Here is a 7,723-nt window from a genome sequence, read left to right on the forward strand (position 1 = left end):
GAAGGTGATCTGCAACTCCAGAGTATCTCTGCCTTATGGTATGATACTCACCTTGATCTTCCAACAGCACGACATATCTGTCGAGGGGGAGATCTCCAGGCATCTGCTTCATACTGATACATACACTGCACGATCACTTATTCGCATGGGCTATGAGAAAGTGAACGGGCGGTGGGTTCGTACTAGAGCAGAGATTTAGGGTGATGCACCAGAGGGTGATGCACCAGATATTGGAGACCCTATCCCTGAGGATGAGGAGCATATGGACCATCGTACTGCACCTTCAGAGGCTGGACCATCGTCATCTGTTCCTGCGGGAGACACAGATGCGATCTGGAGTAGGATGACTGAGCTTATGACAGCTCAGGCGAGGACTATCACTGATGGGCTGACGGGCCGACTAGATATCATGTCTGCTGAGATCAGTGATCTGAGAGAGCAGATATGAGCTCTATGGAGAGAGAGAGACTCATGGACCATCTGTGCCACAGACTGCTGAGTCAGAGATTTCGGCACAGAGTCATCCAGCTCACCGTGCTCCACGCCAGACTCAGTCTCATCAGGCTCGACCTCCCCTCGCCACTTATACTAGGAGGATGAGGACTAGATCACAGCCATTAGATACTCCCTAGGCTGATATTAGTATTTCTGTTTAGAGCCTAGGATAGGTATCTAGTTCTCATATGTATTTTGTGTTGATCATGTATTTTAAACCTTGATTGAGGAACATTGTATTTGTTTCTGTTTTGGCATTATTATACTAAAATGTTTCTATTTTGATCAATGAAGTTTAAATGTTTGTTATTTATTGTGTCTATTCCCATGTACCTATTTGATGATAACAAAAAGGAGGAGAAGTAAAGAAAGAGAAATAAGTTATGTAAGAAAAGAGAAATAAGTTGTAAAACAAATTGAAAATTATAATGGAAAAGCATATACATCTAAGGGGGAGCAATTTGTAACAATGAAAATGATCAAATCTAAAATTTCTATTGAATTTCAGAATTTGGCACATAGAATTTCAGAATTTGGCACATACCTTTCACACCTCGATACATAATCTAAAACTCATGCATTATCTCAAATTTTTGAAGTTTCATCTTTAATGAAATATAAAGAAAGGGGGAGCAATTCAAAAAGTCAAATTGAAAAATATTTGGATGAAATAGGGGGAGACTTCACTCATATATTTGAAAAGCTGAAATTCAGCAACTTGAGCCCTTTTAAAACTGATTTTAAGATAAGTATCAATAGGCTCATACTCTATATTTTGTAATCATCAAAAAGGGAGAGATTGAGGATGATAGTGTTATTTTGATGATTAACAAGCAATAATCAAGAGTATGTTACAAGTTAATTCGATACTTCATTTATAAGTCTGTTATTTTCAGTATATTTGTATACATGCATTTCATTGTTAATTTGGATGAATCTAACCTTGAGTTGCAGCAAAGTGTGGATTGAGTCGACCCCAAGGATGATTGGGTCGACCCCGGCACATCAAGAAAGCATCTGGCACACTTCTGCAAAAATGGCACGGATGAATAGTAATTGGGTCGACCCAAAAAAAGCATGAGTCGACCCAAACCTCAAGCCTCTCAAAGACTCAAGAAAACAATTCTCTGGAAACACTGAGAGGGTCGACCCAAGAGGAAGTTGAGTCGACCCAAGCTTGAGTCGACCCAAACACTGAGAGGGTCGACTCAAAGGCAATGACAGAATACATGACAGAAAAGATTCTCTGGAAACCCTGAGAGGGTCGACCCAAGTGGAAGTTGAGTCGACCCAACTGAACCTTGAGTCGACCCAAAGAAATGTTGAGTCGACCCAAGTGAAGGAAGGCTGAATTGCAAGTTTCTGTGGTTCTAAGAGGGTCGACCCAAGGAAAGGTTGAGTCGACCCAAGTGAAAGTTGGGTCGACTCAAGGACAGGTTGAGCCGACCCAAACACGGGCAGAAGCATAACGGCTAGTTCTGCAGAAGTACTTTTTGTCCTTCCAACAGTGAGTAACGGCTAGTTTTTGAATTCTAACTATTGGGGCTTGTCCAATGGATGAAGAAAACTATTTAAAGTGGCACTATTCATCAGAGAGAACATCCTTTTGAAAAATATCAAAGAGAACACAAGAAAGACAAAGTGCCCTAATCTTCTTCATCCAAGTGCTTCATTCAAGAGTCAAAAAGAAAGTGGTTAAGCAGATTCAAAGAGTCATTAAGAGCTCCATCCACCCTTGAAGAGTGAAGCATCCTTGACAAAGAAGAGAGAAGTCACATCAAGCGATAACTATTCTCTAAACTCTTCTTTGTAGATTATATTGTTATATTTGCTCATCTAGGAGCTTAAATCTTCTTACTTTGTTTATTAAACTCATTGTAAAGGTTAGTTGGTAAGTCCGCAAAACCAACGGTATAGGTTGATTGGTGAACCCGTAAAACCAATTGTAAAGGTTCGTTGGTGAGCCCGGAAAACCAACATAGGTTCATTGGTGAGCCCGTAAAACCAACATAGGTTTTTGGTGAACCCGGAAAACCAAAGTGTAAAGGTTTTTGGATTGTGAGCCCGAAAAACAATCCAACTGTAATCCGCGGGATTATAGTGAATTCCCAAGGGATCGCTTGGGGAGTGGACGTAGGTGCTTAGGAGAGCACCGAACCACTATACTTCTTGTTGTTTGCATTCACCCCCCCTCTTGGCTTGTCACCTTGGGCAACATATCCCGAAGATTAAAAGTATTCATATTAGTTGCAAGTATACATACCCCACTATTCATGTGCTTACGTGTTGGTGCTAAATCATCTTGTATCATGTTAGCAGAAGATAGGTGGGACGAAAACTCAAGCTAGAACTGCTATCATATTCCTTAACTCAGAGCTATTGTCAAAGCAATTCCTAGTTTGTACAGCCAAAAAGATTAGATCTTGAGTTAAAAATTTGAAATCCCTTCTCTTTTTTTTTAAAAAAAAACTTTTTTTTAAAAAAAAATATTCTCAATTTTAAATATTTTTTTTATTTTTATTTTAGGTAGAAAAATCAAAAATATTCTCACCCCCATACCTAAATCTAACATTATCCTCAATGTTAAAAAAAATTTAAAGCAGTAATAGGACAGAGGAGAAGTTACCTGATATGGGCGGATAAAGTGACAATTGGGGCCAAAAACCCCCAAACCTGCATGTTAGTTATTTTTTTATTTAACTATTTTATTTTATTTATTTTTTATTATTTTTTTAATTTTAATATTTACATGTTGGGTTGCCTCCCAAGAGCGCTAAGTTTTATGTCTTCAGCCGGACAAAATATAAATCCTCCTTTGTTTTTCAACCATTATCTAAGAATGGTTTTGGAAGAGTCCGATGAAGAACAGTCGGCTGATGACGATCTATGCTCATAAGGGAAACAGAACTAAGGGGCGCATGCTTGACCCCTTCCTCGGAATGGGCAAAGTAAGCTTCTAAAGGATCCTTATTATAAGTTTATAAGAAAGTCTCCTGAACCAGACTTTCAATCATGTCAACTTCATTGATTTCTTTGTCGTCTGGTGGTTGTTTACTTATGTTGAAGACATTAAGCTCGACTTTCATGTTGCCAAAAGATAACTTCAGCATCCCATTTCGACAGTTGATCACAGCATTTGCTGTAGCTAAGAAAGGTCTACCTAAAATTATAGGTGTGTGACTGTCTGGATGTATTGCAGGTTCAGTCTCAAGGATAACGAAGTCCACAGGATAGTAAAACTCATTTACTTTCACTATTACATCCTCTACAATCCGCTTGGGGTACTTCACTGTCCTATCTGCTAAGGAAAGGGTAATATTTGTAGGCTTTAATTCTCCCAAACCTAATTTTTGTTACACATAGTAGGGAAGTAGGTTTACACTGGCTCCTAAATCTAATAGAGCTCTTTGGATGATCGTCTCTCCTATTTTTATTTCAATAGTTGGGCAACCAGGGTCTTTGAATTTCGGAGCAATCTGTTGTTGAATGAGAGATGAGGCTTGTGCAGCCATAATAGCTTGCCTAGGAATACTGGTTTTTCTTTTGACCGTGGTGAGGTCTTTCAAGAATTTTGTATAGGAGGGAATTTGTCTTATGGCATCGAGAAAAGGTATATTTATTTGAACAAAGACTTCCATGATCTCATCAAAGTTAGATTGTTTCTTGGAGTCTTGAAGTCTACTGGGAAAGGGAACCTTGGGTTTGTATGTTTCTATGGGTTCTTCCCTTTTTTCCGGTTTGTCCTGTTCTTGACCCCTCTTCTGAATAAGATTCTTATCGGATTCAGTTTTATTTTTTTTCATGTTCAGAAAGTTGGACTTTATTGTCCACTTGCTTGCCAGACCTTAAAGTGGTAATTGCCTGGACTTTATAGGTCGGATTTCCATTGGAATTGATTTGATACTGACCAATCTGACCTTGATTTTGTTGTCTACTAGGGTTAGGCACTGGTTGACTAGGTAGTTCACCTTTCTTCCTATCCCCTAGAGAGTTAGCTATTTGGCTCAGACTAACCTCAAGTTTTGCAATTGCTTGCGCATGGAATTGGTTAGTCTGGGCTTGGGCTGTATTGGTCTGTTGTTCTTGCTTGATAAAATCTTGTTGTTGTTTCATCATATTAGCCATCATGGTTTCTAATTGTGAAGGTTGCTGTGGGATAGGGACATTATAAGGCGGTACAGATGGAACCAAATGTTGGTTCATTTGTGGTGGACCTATCCTGGGAAAGTTGTTCTGAAAATCTGGTGGACCACCTTGATGCTGAATAGGTTCATTTTGCTTGTATGAGAAATTTGGGTGGAACCTATTATCAGGGTGGTAAACTGGGTTGAACGAGTTGGGAGTGGGCTTCTTAAAGGCGCTATATGAATTTAGAGCATTTGCTTGCTCGGCCTTTATGTTAGGCAGACTAGGGCAGCACTCCACTAGATGCTCAGAGCTGTTACACAAAACACACAAACTATATGACTCGTGATCCACTTTCATTACGGGATTTGACTCTTTGTATGAACTCGAACTAGTGGAAACAGTGAAAGCATCAAACTTTTTACTCAAGTTGTTCATTCCAGCCACCAGATTGGACATGACATTTTTGAGTTCTGGGTCTGCTTTCATTTCATAATTACCAGGTTTTCTAGACCCAAACTCATCTCTAATTACTTCCTCACCATAGCTACTCCAATTTTGGGCATTTTCAGCTAAGTCAACAAGAAATTCATAGGCTTGATCCGAGGTTTGGTTCATGAACCTACCCTTGTGCATGGACTCAATCATGTTTCTATGTGCTGGAGGTAGTCCTTTATAAAAGAAGTGGACCAGATCAGCCTTATCAAGCCCATGGTGTGGGCATTTGACCAACAAGTCATGGAATCTTTCCCAAAGTTGGAAAAATTCCTCCTCAGATTTTTCTCTAAAAGTTCTTATGGATCCTTAATTTTTTCAGTCTTTACGATAGGATAGAACTTAGCCATGAACTTCTTAGATAGTTGTTCCCATGATGTGATGAAATTTGAAGCAAGGGAATACGGCCATGCAGCAGCACGATCCTCTAAAGTCATGGAAAACAACCTTAATTTAATACCCTCTTCATCTAAGTTTTGATTTCTAAACGTTTGACAGATTGTCAAAACTTTGTTTAGATGAATATAGGGTTGTTCACTCTCGAACCCATGAAACTTGGGTAACATGTTTATTGTTGCAGCCCGAATTTCAAATTGGACTGCATTATTTATTGGCAATACTATACATGTAGGTGGACTAGCGGATGCAGGGGCGAATAATTCATTCAGGGTTCTAATGTGATCACCCATTGTAGAGATTGGTGGTTGATCAATAATTCGTCGGGTGTGACGATGCTTTTTTCCAACCTCTAGGTTAAATGGTGTTAACTTACCCCTTAATGATCTTCTACCATGCATACATTATCCACAACTTAATTAGACTCGACTCTTAAACAAAATCCTAGAAGAAGAGAAGAAGGGCTAGACCAAGATGACCACAATCAACACCACACAACAATTTGACCTTATTAGTCTTAGAACTAAGTGAGGTTTAGTAGCTTCTTAAATCTAGTTGCACAGAGACTTATCAGGTTAAAAAAAGTTCCTGAAATTCTCTCTAGATTAAACAGCTCCTAATCTCCCTTTCAGATTAAGCTTGAGCTTACCAGTTAAGTGATCCAGTAACCAGTGACCAGGAAAGTCCAGGGGTGTGCGGTGGTGCCAGAAGGGATACACCGATACCACAATATCCGTAACAGTTCTCACTGTTGTAAAACTTTCCTAGACATCACCAATTACTAAATTCTCACTGGAGTGGCTTTCAGCCGCTTCTTTCCAAGAGCCTAATTGAGATCGAAAATCCTAAGGCCAACGTCTAATTTGATTTTAATTTAATTTGGCTTAGGACATGTATGCAAGGTGGTGATTTTTGGGCTAAGGACAGGTAATGACTTTCCGACCTTATCTTTTTAACGGGTTTTGCCCTTAAATTATTTTATGCAAATGCTTAATACTAAATGCAGCAAATATTCAATGATTTTTTTTAAAGTTTATGCAATGTCATTAGGTTGTACTGATTAAATGAGCAAACAAAATTATTTTTTTATTTACTATTTTTTATTTTTTTTATTTTTTTTATAAATTTTTTTTTATATAGCAATAACTTGAATGTAAACTAAACACAATCCTTATGTGTCAGTCAATCTCCGAATGCCCGTTGAATAAGCTCTGGAGATTACTCCGTGAGGAGTCCCAATAGAGGTATGATAACCTCGGAGGATTGCACCCTATCAATTACTAGCAAAAATAATATTTTTTTTTTATTTTTTTTGATTTAATTAATTAATTTTTTTAAACTTTTTTTTAAATTTAAATTTCAAATTTTGAATCTCAGAATTCAACTTTTGAATTTAAATTTTTGAATTTTTGAATTTTGAATATTTTTTCAATTTTTTTTAAAAAAATTTTGAATTTTAATTTTTTTACTTTTTTTAAAAAAACATTAAATTTCGAATTTCAAATTTTAGAATTTAATAACTACGAAATTATTAACTAAAAATAATCAAAATAAGAAAAAATAAAAACTTACTATCGGAGTGCGTTCACTCCGGGCATCCAAAATTCGATTTGATCTTCCTGATCGTTCTTGCTTCTCGAATTGCCTCTCCGGCAACGGCGCCAAAATTCTGTTCGTCTGATTTCTGTCTACCTAAAAATATGCTAGACAGATCGTTGTTAGAACCGACGAACAAAGTTTAAATTTAAATTTTACTCTTACCTGTTCTACTCGAAGAATAGTGGTTGTAAGAGCTCGATCCACAGGGAGGCGATTGGAGTTGCATAAAAATTAGAACATTTACTCGGATTCAAAAACGATTTTTGAATAACAAAAGAAAAATATTATGTCGGGAATGATGATAGATTCTCTAGTCTACCGGAGAATTATTTTTAATTGAAATTAACTAGAAGACATGTACTTAGATTTAAAGAGCATTTATATATTTAACTAATCAAAGAAAAGCTTTGGTATTAAAATGGATGAAAACAAGAAGATTGAGGCGAACACAAAGTGCATAGAGGAAGATTTAATGTATTGCATAAAAAGAAAAATTACAGAAGTTGAAGAACGGAACTTAAAAATAATAGAAATAAAAAAAAACAACAGAAATTAAAGCTTTAGCATAAATAAAACTCTTTATTAAACTAAAACTAAAAACTCCAAAGCAACA

This window comes from Phoenix dactylifera, chromosome 13 (assembly GCF_051530095.1).
Source record: "Phoenix dactylifera cultivar Ajwa chromosome 13, Ajwa_hap1_PhDact_Kaust_v1.1, whole genome shotgun sequence".
In the NCBI taxonomy this organism is placed as follows: Eukaryota; Viridiplantae; Streptophyta; class Magnoliopsida; order Arecales; family Arecaceae; genus Phoenix; species Phoenix dactylifera.